Source organism: Panthera tigris, chromosome B4 (genome assembly GCF_018350195.1).
Source record: "Panthera tigris isolate Pti1 chromosome B4, P.tigris_Pti1_mat1.1, whole genome shotgun sequence".
Classification (NCBI taxonomy): Eukaryota; Metazoa; Chordata; class Mammalia; order Carnivora; family Felidae; genus Panthera; species Panthera tigris.
In genome coordinates, this window is record NC_056666.1 from 11,336,069 (window position 1) to 11,351,887 (window position 15,819).

At 45.9% G+C, this 15,819-nt stretch overlaps 1 protein-coding gene and 1 pseudogene across 4 annotated transcripts in view; one reads left to right on the forward strand and one right to left on the reverse strand.

Annotated features, from left to right (window-relative positions):
* Window positions 1–15,819, forward strand: part of CAMK1D (calcium/calmodulin dependent protein kinase ID) — a 500,855-nt gene that overhangs the window by 104,422 nt on the left and 380,614 nt on the right. The gene's annotated exons all lie outside the window — the stretch shown is intronic.
* LOC122240218 lies at window positions 2,031–5,972 on the reverse strand (annotated as a pseudogene).

Sequence of the window (15,819 nt, forward strand, 5' to 3'; positions counted from 1 at the left end):
ATGCACTTAAGGAATTTACAGTGTCGTGAAGAAGAAAACTTACCAGCCTAATAACTCTAATAAAATTTAGAGAAGTAATAAATTCCATGAGAGAGGGCAGATAAAGAGAACTTGATCCAAGCCTTTTGCATATATTATCCCCATTTATCTGTATAACCACAGTGAGATAGGTTCAGAGATCTTAATTTTCTGACCCAGAGACATTCAGCCAGTGCATGGCGGAGCTGAGACTCCCTTTCCTGACCAGACAGTCCTCTGCCTTCCCTGGGCAGAGATGAATGTTCTTTGCGTTCAGAAGTAGAGATAGTAATTCTGCCTGGTTGGGGAGACATGGTGGAAATGTTAGAACATGAGCCCAACCTTGAAGCGTGGGGGGATGTCCCACTTGGGAAGTGGTAACCACAGGCCAGATGAACATGCCAGGCCGAAGGCATTGCGGAGGGAGATGGCAGGGTGGATGTCAAGGGTGGGGTTCAGTTTGCTGGTCATGAAGGATACAAGAAGGAGCCAGTAGGAAATAAGGTTACAGAGGTGGGTAAAGGAGGGGTGCCTGGGTGGCTCAGTTGGTTGGGCATCCGACTTTACCTCAGGTCATGACCTCACTGTGGGTTCGAGCCCTGCATGGGGCTCTCTGCTGTCAGCACAGACCCCACTTTGGATCCTCTGTCTTTCTCTCTTTCTGCCCCTTCCCTGCTCACTTGCTCTCCCTCTCTCAAGAATAAATAAACACTAAAAAATAAAAAACAAACAAACCTTAAAGGTAGGTAGGGGGTCAGATCACGGTTAGTTTTTTTTTTTTTTAAAGGTTTATTTATTTTATTTTGAGAGAGAGAACAAGCACAAGTAGGGGAGGGGCAGAGAGAGAGAATCCCAAGCAGGCTCTGCACTGGCAGTATGGAGCCGATGAGGGGCTCATTCCCATTAATTGTGAGATCATGACCTGAGCTGAAATCAAGAGTCGGTGGCTGAACCAACTGAACCACCCAGGTGCCCCAGATCATGATGAGTTTTGAAGGCCAGGAAAAAGTGTTTTTAATTTTAGCTGATGATATAAGCTACTGGAGTATAATCTAAAGTTAGAATATTAGAAGCCAACCTCAGTGTCTTGGGTGGGGGGATTGGGGAAAAGAGCTCTTGGGAGGAGAGCTGGGAGGTTGGTGTGATGGTCCCCACGGGAGGGCTGAGCTCGTGTGGTGGTGGGAGCAGAGCAGGGGGTGGGGTGGGGGAGCCTCCTTGGTGCCTAGTGGCGGTCTCACCTGAGAGGTGGGAGAAGCGAGGCTCGTGTTGGCATTGCCTTGGGCAAGCTTCCCATTGGCTATAGCACAGTGCCCCTCCAGTCTGACTTGGGTGTAACTGGGGGTTACTTCTTGATGGTACATACAATGGTTATAGAGTTTTATTTAAACACAATGCTTTGTGTCACATTTGTGTTCTAACTGCTTTATAGCTCACATGTTTACTCTTCATGACTACCCCATAAGGCAGGCTATGATGATTATTCCCATTTTACACATGAGACCATCAAGGCTGGCTCTAGGATCTGTTCTCTTAACCACTACTTTGGTGTTACTGGTACATTTGAGAATTCAGATTTTAGTGTCTCTCCCTGAATCCTGACTCTCTTCCCTTCCTAAAATGGTTACGTTTCCATTGGATACGTAATCCACACATTAGAAGCATCTAGAATGAGATTTGTCATGAGGGCTTTTACACAAAATTGGATGGGAATTGCTGACCCAGGAGAAGGAGAACTTGTTCAAGAGAGGATGACGGAAGAGACTATCTGCTCATGAAATTCTGGCCCCGCCTCCTCTGCGCACACGTGGGGAGAAAGATGCGGGGAGGGCCAGTGGCTGGCAGGGGCCATCAGGACTGGGCTGGAGTCCAGGGCTCCGTGTCAGGTGCAGTCGGGAATGTTCTGTTGCATTTGGGGAGGGCTCACTAAAGAGCCCGCCTTCCAGGCTCCTTAGATGGAGGCCCCAGTGGACTTTGATCTATAGCCCCAGAGGATCTATAGCCTCTATAGGAGGCCAGCACCACAGCCCCAGGGGCTCTGCCTCTCCAGGCGCTCCTCCTCCACTGCTGCTGTCCCCTCATTCTGACTCTGTCTTCATCGTCTTCCTCTGTTCCTCCTGTGGGTTTAAGAACTTTGGGAACTATTGCCCAAGTTATTATTTTTCTGGTGAGGGCTATGGAGGATTTTCCTTTTCCTTCCTTCCTTCCTTCCTTCCTTCCTTCCTTCCTTCCTTCCTTCCTTCCTTCCGCAAACCAATATTTTCTTTCTAAAACTCTGCCGTGTATTTCTAGCGGGTGCTGATGGTCACCTACCATCAGCTAGCACCGGGTTGTGCGTGTAGCCAGCAAACAGCGTCGGGCCATCAGCAGACCAGGCCAGAGAGGTACACTGGGGTGGCTGTGCCTTGCTGCTGGTACTGATAACTTCCTGCTTCAGTTCATCTACAGTGATCTTGCCTTCCAAGTCCCAGATCTGGAGGCTGGGGCGCGTGGCAGCACAGAGCCAGTATCAGTTAGGGCACTGATGATGACCCCACCATCTAGTATACGAAGGTGCCTGCCTTTGTTGAGGTCCACAGCATGGCCTGGCCATCGTCCCCTCCGGAAGCACAGAGGGATCCATCTGGAGAGACAGTCACCGTGTTCAGGTAGCCCGTGTGGCTTGGTCTTCAGCTTGTAGTTTGCCAGGTTCCATACCTTGACCAACTTGTCTCAGCCATAGGAGACAGTGATGGGATTGCTGCTATTGGGTGACAAGAAGACACAATGGCTCTCATTCTGGACAGTGTAGTTGCATACACTCAGGGTCTTCCGCAGCTTGATGGTTTTATCTCAGGAGCCAGAGACAGTTTGGTGGTTGTGGGAGGAGAAAGCCATGCTCAGCACATCCTTGGTATGTCCTGTGGATCTGCGTGTGGTGGTACCCATTGTGAGATCCCAAAGACAGAGCACTCCGTCCCAGGAGCCTGAGAGGGCAAACTGGCCACCTGAGGAGATGACCACATCACTGACAGAGCAGGAGTGACCCCGAAGAGCATGCTGTGGGGTGCCATCGTTGGACTTATCCCTGCCCACTTGATGATGGTCTTTTCTCAAGAGGTGGACAGTATCATGTCCAGGAACTGGGGAGTGGTGGCCATCTGAGTCACCCAGTCATGGTGGCCCTTGAGGGTGCCACAAAGTGTCATCTGCTCAGTCATGGTGGCAGCGAGCGCGGGTGTTGCCGTGGTGACGAGGATGCGGCTGGATAGCACAGAGAGCCCTGCAGAGGAAAAGACAGAGAAGGCCCCCGCTGGAACCGAGGGCCTTCAGTGTCAAAGCTCACATCCAATGACAGGGTTTTCAAATCCTAGGTCCCCAAACCAGGATTTCTATAAGCATTTCCTGCTTTGTCTCCTTCTCTGCTGCCAGTGGGGGAAAAATAAGAGCAGCTCTCTGTCGGAGAAAACACCTTTTTTGAGAGGCTCCCTGTGGGGGAAGGGCTATGTGGATGGTGTCTTCTCACAGTTTTGGTGGTTTCTAATCACCTCTGCTTCTCATCAAGGCCTGACTTGAGCAGATCCTTGACATTGTGTCAAACGAGCCCTTGAAAACTTGCTGGAGTTCTGAGCAGCAGTTGTGTTCATGCTCCTTGCTCCCTTGGCTGGTCCCTCTGGGCTGGGCCTGGTCTTCTGCAGCTGTTGCTGACTTGACTCAGAAGTTCAAGGCCTCCTTAGGCTCCCCACAGGCCGGGCTGCTTGCTTGGCACATTGGAGTCCCGCTGCCTGCCGTTCCTGGGATTCGGGCTTTTAACTCTAGCGTCATCCCCAGGAATGGAATTACAGGGCCCGGGAAGAAGCAGGTTTTCCGTCACATCTCCGCGTTTGGCCTGCAGCTGTGTTTGTGTGATCTTAAGACAATTTCTCTCTCCTCTTAACCGTGCCCCATCGGCTGACCCAGCTCATCTGCCGCCATCGGTAATCTCAGTTTTAATTAATCTTTCAAAGAAACAGATTAAGTTGATTGCTGCGCAAGCCGAGTTTGGGTGTACGCACCTTTCAGCTGCCTTCCAGAAGTGATTAAGAGAAGAATTTTTATATGAGCTTTTATGCCCAGTTAAGATTATTTTTGGATCTTGTCTCAATGGTTTATTTCCATCATGTGCCTGTTTTTAAGAGAGGAACTGAAAATGAGGAGTGGGGCTGGTTTTTGTCTCCCTGTGGGTGTTCTTTGCAGTCAGACATCCTGCTCTGATGTGTGCTCCTATCTGCCTTGTTGGCCATCTTCCAAGGAGCCTTGCCCAGGTAGCCTTGCTTCAGTCACCGGCATGGTTATTCAGGATGCTGGTTATTCTTCAGGATGCATCTGGTCCTGCCTCGTCCTCCCCCACGAAGCTTTCCCAAACACGCATTCCTGACCCACCGAAGCCAAGGTTCCATGGCCACAGCACCTCGGATCTAACTAGCACAGAATGTAACAGATGGGATTGCAAAATGTTATCTATCATTCATCTTCCTTGAGGGCACTGTTGTGTTTCAGCCATCTCTGTGTCCCCAGGACCCAGGATAGTGTCTGGAACACCAGGAGGTGTTCAGTGAGTATGTTTTTGAATGAGTGGCTCTCCTATCACCGTGTGGAAAAGTTGACAGAAGATGCTAGCGCTCAGAGTCAAGGTAGAAAAAAAATGTGGCCTGTAGCTGTGTTTTGTTTGACCTGCACGCTGTTTAAAAAATTTCTGAACCAACATGTTTTAAAAAAGGTAAACTGTACATAGAAAAATCCAGATTTCCAGCTTCTCTTGTAAAATGTTAAGCCCCACCACATTGGGCTGGGACTCAAAGGTCAGCTTGCCTTGGAGGGGCCTGGCCTGTCTTCTGCCTTTGGCTCACCTCATCCTTAAAATAGTTTTGTAAAGACATCTATCCCCTCACACACTCTGCGTTGATAGCTAACATTTTTCATCGTAATTTAAGAGCTGCAAAGGATGTTATTTCTAGCTTATTGTAAATATCGACATCTTTAAATAAAACTTTACATCATTCTTTTAAATATAACCAGTGGAATCTAAATCCCACAGACACTGGATACCCATCATCACCCATTTGAAAAGTACTTGAATTGACTCTTCTTTAACCATTGGAATTTCTACTTCATTCTCTTTTCTTTTTTCTGAATTTATATTCTGTCCTCATGGAACGTTATCCTTGGGTGTTATCTTTGTCCTTGCAAAAATACGTATATACATTTAAATTAAATTTCCTAGGCTGTAAGGGTCTAACCATGAAAAAGTTCTTGCATTTACTTACTGTGGGTGATTACTATTACACGTTTGAACAAAGCATAAATCTGCTACAAATTTAGGTAAATACATTAATGGGAGAATACAAAATTTGCTTGGAAACACGCCTTCTAACGAATTGCATACAGCCCTTCATGTTTTTGTCATTGTTTTCTGTATCCATGGATGAATATTGCTTATTGCTGAGTAAGAAGTTCAACATTAGTTCATTCCTGTTTTTGTGGTTTAACAGATGTAAGCACAAAGAAACGATATAAAGCCAAATAAGTATATGGGACCAGGACTTGTTAGAAGAGTTCTGCACTTTTGGGAACTGTTTCCGAGTTATATGTCACATTGGCATCCCGCTTGCATCCACGGGATGGCAAGTGGCTAGTATTATTTCCTTCCTTTTTGGAAGGCAGGGAGCATGCTTTTCTGCGTGGTGTGTTGGAATCAGCATAGGGGTCAAGTGGGATGCTCTCCAACCATACAGGTGTCTCTTCTAGGCTCACTGGCATGAAAGAGAGGGAGTTGTCTTCCAGTACATTCTGGAGGATAAGAGATGAAGGTCATCTCTAGCCTCTCCATAAGAAGAAGAGCACACCATGGCTTAGTTCTGTGGGGTCCTCCCACAACACCCAACCTAGTCTGGGTCATGTTTTCAAAGTACATAAACTACAACCAGTTCTTGTGATTCCCAGATTTCTGTATTGTATTTTTTTTTAATTTTTTAAAAACATTTTTACTGTTTATTCCTTTTTTTTTTTTTTTTTTTAAGAGACAGAGACAGAATGTGAGCACGGGAGGGGCAGAGAGTGAGAGGGAGACACAGAATCTGAAGCAGGTTCCAGGCTCTGAGCTGTCAGCACAGAACCCGACATGGGGCTTGAACCCACAAACCATGAGATCCTAACCTGATCTGAAGTCGGACACTTAACCGACTGAGCCACCCAGGCGCTCCCCAGCTTCTGTATTTTCAAATTCACCTACTTAGTAAAATGTATTTGTTACCCCCCCCCAAAACAAGAGTTGAGATGCTCTTTGCAGTCATTCAGGGCCATGAGCAGAGCGGTGAAAAATTTGTGTCGCTGAATGCACATGTTCCCTGCTGAGGTTGAACAAGGCCACGTGCTGCCTTCTCGTTTCAGCTAATCCCACTGTAAACAAGTGTCCTTTTCATGGTCTCTTTAGTGCCGTATTTTTCACATTTTTGTGCTTTTTGTTAGTGATTTTACTGTTGGGAACGGCCCCCAAGCACACTGCTAAGGTGTCCTGCTGTCTTCCTGAACGACAGGAGCCTGGGATGTGCCTTCAGGAGCAAAGGCATGTGCTAGACAAGCTTGTTCAGACATGAGTTATGGTGCTGTTGATCGTGTTTCGTGTTAATGAACCAGAAATATATATTAAATAGGGCATCTTTAAACAGAAACACACATAAAACAAGGTTGTGTATGGATTGGTTGACAAAAGTGACGTGGCCAGAGGCCCAAAGGAGCCCAATGCTGTTATTTCCCCTGGGAGCAATAGTTCAGTATTTGCAAACCCAGTGTGCGCTATGATTTTATAGGACACGATTCCTGTGGATAATGAGAATCACCTGAAGGTACAGACTGTCCCTGACCCACAATTTTTCAACTTGACAATAGTGCAAATGTGGTATGCATTCAGTAGAAACCGTAGTTGGAATTTTGAACTTGGATCTTGCCCTGGGCTAGTGACATGCGGTGGGTCCCCTCTCGGATGCGGGACGGTGAGCCGCAGCTCACAGGCAGCTGGCGACATCCATTCTGCACCCCATCACCCACGTTGTTCTTCGCTGTCAGGACAGTCCTCGATGCATTACACATTGTGTTGACCTTGACAATAGTCAACACCTTATTATCAGATAGGCTTTGTGTGAGAGGATTTTGACCACCTGGAGGCTGGTGTGAGTGTTGTGGGCATGTTGAAGGCTGGCCCAGGCTAAGCCATGATGATCAGTAGGTTAAGTGTATTAAATGCATTTTCAACTTAACCACATTTCCATCTGGGAATGGGTTTTTTGGGATGTAACCCCATCATCAGTCAGGAAAGATCTGTCATTTGCACATGGATATTATGGCTTTAGAAATTTAAGTACAGATTTCAGGGTAATGGGTAGGTTGGCAGGTTTTTCATTCAGAATATGAAGTATTTTATTTTATTTTATTTTATTTTTACAAAGTAGTCTTTTAAAGCCTTTCCCTAACAGGATGGCATTCATTCGTGAGTCTTTAGGGTTCATTGAAAGGGGTAATGTTCCAATGCTGGTAGGTGCCTTTGCTACTTAGACTTGACTGTGAACTTGTTTGCACAGTGAACTCGAAGTCTGAGAGTCAGACGGAGGGCCAAGTGAGGCGAACAGCATCTGAGTTACTCTTTTATTATTCCACTGAAGCTTCTGTGACTGGAAGATAAAAGAGCTCAGAGAAGAAGCCTGGAGTTTGGAAGCCACACCGACCTCCTAGTTTATATTCAGAGCCATCATTTATTCGCTGATTTCACATAAGCTTACACTATTTTCTTTTTTAATAGCCGCTTGTCCCACAAGCACTAATCCCAACTAAATAGTACATAAGATGTAATTGTTGTGGTTTTGAGAAACTTATATTCTGAGGAACAGAGTGTATTTTAAGATGTGACTTCATCTTTCCGGAATCCCCACTTGAGGGCTTTGCGTTTTAGTGGACAGGGACTCACAGCCTTCACCCAGGGTATGACATAGGCATTCGGGAAGTATGTGTTCCTTATTTAATCTCTTGTGCTCCATCTGGGACAGATCTCCGGTCCAAGAATACCTTTCCTCTCCTCACCTCTCCCCTTAAGGGAAAGTTTTATAAGCTTAAATCAGATTCCAAGACTGGTTCTCACCTCAAGAAATTATGAAGCCAGTGGTTTTCTTTCCTTCCCGCATAGGTTGTTTTATTCATGTTTAATTAATCAGTAGATAATGCAGAGCCCTTACTTTATGCCTGGGCCTGTGCTGCTGGGTCCTGGGGGTATAAAGACAGCCAGTCCTCAGCCCAGGGAAAAGGAGCCCACTTTCTGCTGGTGAGAAGAATCCGTGTTGCAGTGTGGAAAGGCTGGCAGGGAACGTCCCTGAGATGAGCCTCAGAAGGGCATGGTTGAGGTGTCTCTGAGTTTTCCTGGGAGAGTCAGGGAAGGCTTCACGGAGGAGGCGGTGCATGGTCTGAGGCTTGAGGGATGGTGAGGAGTTTACCAGCTAAGCAAGGGTGGGAGGGCTTCCTAGCAGATGGCCCCACTCTGGTCCTACTATCCAGAGGATTAAAGAGCACAGGGTGTTTGGGGGTTCAGGCAAGAATAGGGCAGTGGTGGGAGAAGATGCTGGAAAGGGAGTTGTGGTTTCCAGGACTTTTTATGCCACACTTCGTAGCTTGGAATTTATCTTCAAGGTGAGGGAATTGGAGAGGAAACATGATGAGCCTTTTTGTACATTTGAAAGCCCACCTTGGTGCTGTAGTTGGGAAGTTTAAGGCAGCTGTCAAGGAGGCCAGCTAGATTGCTCTTGGATTCATGGAGGGGATCTGGGGGAGAGGTGAGGGTGTGGGAACTGGCAGGGGTATGGGAAGACGGGACAGACAGAAGGCGCGCTGAGGTAGGTCAGATCTGGTTCTTTGGGGTCATTCTAGATTTGGGACCATCCAAGAAAGAAGGGCTAAGAGGGCTCATGTTTGGACAGCTGGGTCAAAGATGGTGCCCTCTACTGGGAAAACCAACAGGAGCAGGTCTGTGGGAGAAAGGGAAGGAGTTCTGAACACACAGAATTGCCTTGTGACCTCAGAGTGGAGATAGCCAGTATACGGGTGAATGGATTCATCATCATGGCATAAATACAGCTCCGGGGTTATATCCTTGAAACGGATTTTTGTTTTATGTTATTTTATTTTTGTCTTATTTGCTTGTTTTTGCCTGCATTATCTACTTAAATAGTTTATGTTGATCTGCGTTTTGGCGGAAAAAGAGTGTAGAACAAAATGTGTCAACGTACCCTGGGCAGAAAGAAAAAAATCTCTGATGATATGGTCCGCACATACCAATGTGGGCACACGAAACCAGATACAGTGACAGGCGGTGGGCTGTTTTTCAAGTGACTTGGGACAGGCTGTCGTCTGCTTGCCCTCCTGTGTTCACACCTGCCCTGTGGAATCGCACAGCGGCTAAGCACACCAATTCCGGGTGCAGGTGGACCTCATTTATCCCATTACTGGTGAGTCTAGGCCTTGGGCAAGTACCTGCTCTGTGTCTAAACCTCTTTCTTGCACGGTGATAACAGAACCCACCTCATTTGTGAGGATTAAATGAGATAATTGATGCTCTTTCTTAGCCCAGTTCCTGGCATAGTGAGCCCTTGAAAAGATTGTATCTCAAAATAATTACACGAACAGATCTTATATAATGACTCTAAATTCACAACCAACCATAACACTGGAATTCAGGTTTGGTTTTCTAAGAGATTTCATTTCTCAGTTACGAAAGGATTCACTGTACAATTCCTATAGAAAACCTTACTATTAGTGCATTTAAAAATATTTGACCTGTGGGGCACTTGGGCGGCTCAGTTGGTTGAGCATCTGATTTCAGCCCAGGTCATGATCTTACGGTTCGCGAGTTCGAGCCCCGCATCGGGCTCTGTGGCGACAGCACAGAGCCCGCTTGAGATCCTCTTTTACCCCCTCTCTCTGCCCCTCCCCCGTGTACTCTCTCTCAAAAATAAATAAACTTAAAAACAAATTTGACCTGCAAAAAAGCTCCGTATACTTTAAAGTCTTAGTCTGTTGTTAGTAATAACAAATTACTAATTTATTAACAAATTTATGAATACTCATAAATGAATAATTGAAATGAGAATAAGCTATATTATGTAATGCATTGAATCTTGAAGTGTTGCCCATACATCATCTCAACTACTCGTCTGGCATAGGCCTCACAGTAGAGCTGGATGTTACTGGTGATGATGCCAAGGCCAAGGGCATCACTCAGGAGATGGCATTGGAACCACGTGAAAAACCTTTCTTGTGCTTTGGAAAGAAAAGGATCAAAGGAAAGAAGTGAATATTTAGTTCTTACACTTTTTGAAGAGGTAGAAATTGAGGAAGAAGCTGCTAATTGAGCAAATCCAGACCATTTCTTATTACCTTTAGAGAATATACAGTGGCATCTAATTCTTTCTGGAAGTATGGCACCCCTTATAAATAAATATGCCTTTAATTAGTTGAAAAGCTATAAATAAGTCTAGGGAAGCCAAGAGAGAAAGCTATTTGTTACTGTTAATTATGTATTAAAGTTATACCAAGAATGGGTTATTCTTGGTATGAATAACTTCCTGTGAAACAATCATAGAACTTTAGAACACATGGGACCTTTTAATCACAAGGAACAAGGAAACTGTGTTTTTGAAGTGCTAATTCATTTCCTTTATATTTTTATTAGTAAAGGACAGGCCTAGCTCTCCTCCATGAGCTGTCACCACGGCCACTGCCTGCTGAGTTGACATAATTCTAGTCCAAAGTGAACACGTTTTAGCCTGTGCCATCACACCATGGGTACATGTGTGCTTTCTGTCAGACCTTTCCAAATACTGAGGTTAGCCCTGGTGCTCCCATTATTCCCTTTGGGGACATCCGCAGCTGCCCACAGTCAAGTCTGCTTGTTTTGTAGACCTCGAGTTTAAATTGCTTGCCCAGGTTAGAAACACAGGGACTTTGTAAGGTAATACATTGTATACAGTGCGGATAGAGCTGGAGGGAACTGTGGAGGCCACCCCTAATGTCTCTGTAAAAACCACGGCCAGAGAGCTGTAGGACACGCCATGTTCACGTTCAGGAGGAAGGCCGGCAATGAACTGGGGCGCAGCAGCTCCCCTTTGCTTAGAGTGTCTGTGTATCGACTCTCAAGTGGGCTGTCCTGAGCAGCTATCTGAAACAAATTAGTCACAGTCTGTCAGACAGAAACAGAACAATGAGCACCTGCAGTTGTCTTGCCCCAGAACCCCTGGCAGGTCAGAACCCCCAGTAAAACCTCATTCATCGACACCTCCATCCATTTGGAGTACCAAGTCACAACCAACAGCAGTAGGTAGGAGTTTGTTCAAGCCAGTATCTACGAAAAAGGAGTTTGCTAAGCAAATGGATTGTATCAACACAGACGCGATCATGTTGTTTAACCACTTAGCTTTAATATTTGCATGTGTAGTTAAGTGTTCATTATAAGTAATTCTTATCAGGGCCAGCAAGACTCCTGCCGTAGCCATACTTGGCTGCTTTTTAAAAGTTGTTGATGAATTGCAAAGCTTAATTAAATTGCATTTCTCTATAGATTAAAAAAATTTTTTTTAAGCTTTATTTTTGAGAGAGAGAGAGTGTGCGCATGCGATCAGGGGGAGGGGCAGGGAGAGAGGGAGACACAGAATCAGAAGCAGGCTCCAGGCTCTGAGCTATCAGCACAGAGCCTGATGCGACTCGAACCCATGAACTACAAGATCATGACCTGAGCGGAAGTTGGACACTTAACCGACTGAGCCACCCAGGTGCCCCATGGATGTTTTAAAAAAATGTTTATTTATTCTGGGAAGAGTGTAGGTGGGGTAGGGGCAGAGTGAGGGGGACAGAGGATTGGAAGTAGGCTCTGTGCTGACAGGCCATCAGCAGTAGTGTCTGACTTGTTTTCATAGTGCCACCAAGAGGACGTGGCACAGAGGGTTGCTCAGTGCTTACTTGTCAAATGTATCACTGAATGTGTGACTCAGTACAGTGACCTGGGATAGTGGGCTAACTGGGAAAAAGTAACACGCTGTGTTTCTCAGTGTGGGGCGTGCGCTGTTGGTACCGTGGCCGAGATGATTCTTCTTGCTGAGCACAGCCTGGTGCATCTCCGGACATTGAGCATCCCTGACATCCATCCACCAAAGATAGTAGCGCCCACCCCACTGAGACAGACCACCAAGCCCCACTTGCTTCCAGATACCCCCTGGGGGAGCAGGTGCCATCCCTAGTTACGGACCACCGCCTCCCCCCAGACATCAGAATATGTTACAGATATCCGAAAGTTCAATGCAAAAAAAGAAATGATAATGTAAGTAGAAGAAAATGTGTTGATACCTGACAAAAAGATTTCAAACATTTAAACTGTTGGGTTCTCTGCAAAATCATGCTTTCTAATTCTAACCTGGGCCTCCCCCCGCTGTGTCATGTTTTTACCTCTAATTATCTGTTAGATTTTCTCATGAGTTATTCCAGTCCTTTTTCATACTGCTTGTTCTCAAGTTTTCCTGCCTCTTTGCAGGGGACCGAGGCCACCCAGAGTGACTTGTTGCTACCTCACGTCTCCAAACCTGATAACCCCTCCTCCTTTCTTAGGAAGACTTCATCTGCTGGGGCCTCGCTGCCCTGGCTTGCTGCCCTTTGGCCATCCCGCATCTCTAGCATTTTCTGTTTGTCTTCTCCACTCTTTCCATGCTGCCTGTCAACCTTCTCAGATGTCCCTAAGTTCTAAAATAAGTCTTTAACATCCATATTCCTGCACCTCCATCTACTAGCCTATCTCGGTCCTTAGGCTCATGTCTAAACCCCTCAATAAATTCTCCTTAGCGTGGTGGAAAAGGCATGGGTGCTGCAGGGAGGCAGCCCAGGGTGAGGGCCAGCCTGTTTGGCTTCTCTGAGCCTGAGTTCCATGGGGATAGTAATGCCTACCATGGAAGGAAAGGTCACCTTGAGTGCTGGATCTAAAATGGACTCAGGGTCAGGTCAGTGCCCCAGCCTAGGACCCTTCAGGAGCGTGCCATTGCCAGTGGGCGAGAATCTCAGCAAATCATACAAGGCCTTGCTGCTTTTTGCACATTTTCTTTTCTCAGCATCCTTTCCCTCCAGCTTCCAATTTCAGTCCCACTGAATTGTTGATGGTACCATCTGCACCCCTGGGGGAAGAGCCCCCAGCCCTGTGTGCTTTGCTAGTGCTTGTCTGGGTCTTTTCTGACTGGCTGTCTGCCTCCAGCCCTCCCCTTGCCCCCACGGTTGACTCCCGTTTATTATTTTGTAGTAAGCCCTTCTTCTGGAAGTTTGCTGGAGACCCCTCCCCCCTTATCACTGCACCTGTACATTGTATCACAGTGGGCTGGCGGGGGGGGGTGGTGGTGGAATCAGGCTCCTCCCACTAGACTGTGAGTGGCCTCCTGAGCAAGGAGAAGGCTGTCTCAGGAGGTGACAAGGGGTTGGTGAAGAAATCGTTGGTTGAATGAATGTCCAGGCTGGGAGGAGATGTGACCCGTTGCTTCTAGCTGTGGTAGAAGTTGACAAAATCGTCCAAATAGGCGGTTTTCTTGAGCATTTTACAGCAGTCATGGTCTAAGTGCTTTTCCCCAAACAAATCTTCTGGGGAAAATAAAAACAGACTTCTTTCCCAGGGACATGGTTTGCTGACCCTCTAATTTTCTCATGCCCTGTTTGAAACCCTGTCACCACTGTTCCAGGTTTGCAGGTGGCATAGTCGACTTCCTTTACTTGTGAACACGTTTGAACCAAAGACAGGTGCCCTGTCAGGTCTTCTCCTGAGAATTGTTCATATCCAGGGCAGACTGGGGGCTCTGGGTCAGGTGGGTGTGGCATGTGGTGATGTGGGAAGACTTGGGTGACTCAGGAGCTTAGATGTGTGAAGAGCTCTCTTGCTTTTTTCACATTTATTTATTAAATTCAAGTTTGTTAACATACAGCGTAGTATTGGTTTCCGGAGTAGGACCCAGTGATTCATCTCCTACATCTGGCACCCAGTGCTCATCCCAACAAGTGCCTCCTTAATGCCTGTCACCCATTTAGCCCATCCCCCACCCACCTCCCCTCCAGCAACCCTTGGTTTTGTTATCTGGATTTAAGAGTCTCTTATGGTTTGCCTTCCTGTTTTTATCTTATTTTTCTTTCTTTCCCCTATGTTCATCTGTTTTGTTTCTTAAATTCCACACGTGAGTGAAGTCATATGATATTTGTCTTCCTCTGACTTATTTCACTTAGTATAATGCACTCCAGTTCCATCCACGTTGTTGCAAATGACACGATTTCATTCTTTCTCATTGCCAAGGTGTATTCCATTGTGTGTGTGTATGTGTGTATGTACAGTTAATGGCCATTTGGGCTCTTTCCATGCTTTGGCTATTGTCGATAGTGCTGCTATAAGCATGGGGGTGCATGTGCCCCTTTGAAACAGCACACCTGTATCCCTTGGATAAATACCTTGTAGTGCAATTGCTGGGTCGTAGGGTAGTTCTATTTTTAATTTTTTGAGGAACCTCCAAACTGTTTTCCAGAATGGCTGCACCAGTCTGTGTTCCCACCAACAGTGCAAAAGGGTTCCTCTTTCTCTGCATCCTCGCTAACATCTGTTGTTTCCTGAGTTGTTCTTTTTAGCCATTCTGACAGGTGTGAGGTGGTATCTCATTGTGTTTTTGATTTGCATTTCCCCGATGATGAGTGATGTTGAGCATCTTTTCGTGTGTCTGTTAGCCCTCTGTACGTCTTCTTTGTAAAAGTGTCTATTCGTGTCTTCTGAAGGGCTCTTTCTTGACTCACCTGTCACACACTGTACATGTTCCAATGATATACTCTACCACTGGTGTTCTGTGCTCATTCTTTTCAAGTAATAGAGGCCGTTTTTCTCTTTTATGATTTTTGTCCCTTTCTTGCCGTTTTCACTCCTGATTTACTTTGTTTACTCATTTATACATGAGTATGCAGCACCTTTCCTGGTCAGGCACAGGGTAGTCAAATGAATCAGACACCCATGGCCCTGCGTCTCTGTATTTGGTCTTTACACCCGCGGGCAAGAGGGAAAATGGGCTGTGGACTAGGAATGTGTACTCAAATAAAACAGTTATGCTCCTGATGATGCTGTGATAGAGAATAAAGGGAAAGAAGAGGGAATGTTCAGGAAGCTTTCTTGTGACATTTGAGATCTTTTTTTTTTTTTAAACAATCTTATTGAGGTACAAATACAATTCAGAGGCCATACAGTTCACCCATTTAAAGTCTACTAGTCAGTGGTTTTTAGTATATTATTCTCCTTATGTTGTGGATGTGGATATAGATACAGATCTCACAGTTGGCCATTTTAACCATTTTTAAGTGTACAATTCAGTGGCATTAATTACATTCACAATGTCATGCAACCGTCACCATCCAGTTGCAAAACTTCTTCATCATCCCAAGCAGAAACTCTGTAACCATTAAGCCATAATTCTCCAGAACCCTCTCCCCCAGCTCTTGGTAACCTCTAATCTACTTAATGTCTCTATGAATTTGCCTATTCTATGTACCGCGTGTTAGTGGAATCATACAGTATTTGCCCTTCTGTGACTGACTTATTTCACTCAGCATAATGTCTTCACATTTCATCTGTGTAGTAACAGGTGTCAGAACTTTCCCTTTCTATGGCTGCATAATAGTCTGTTGTAAGTATATACCACATTTCTTTCATCTATCCATGTCACTTGAAATTGTGACACATGCTTTGTATTTTCTTAG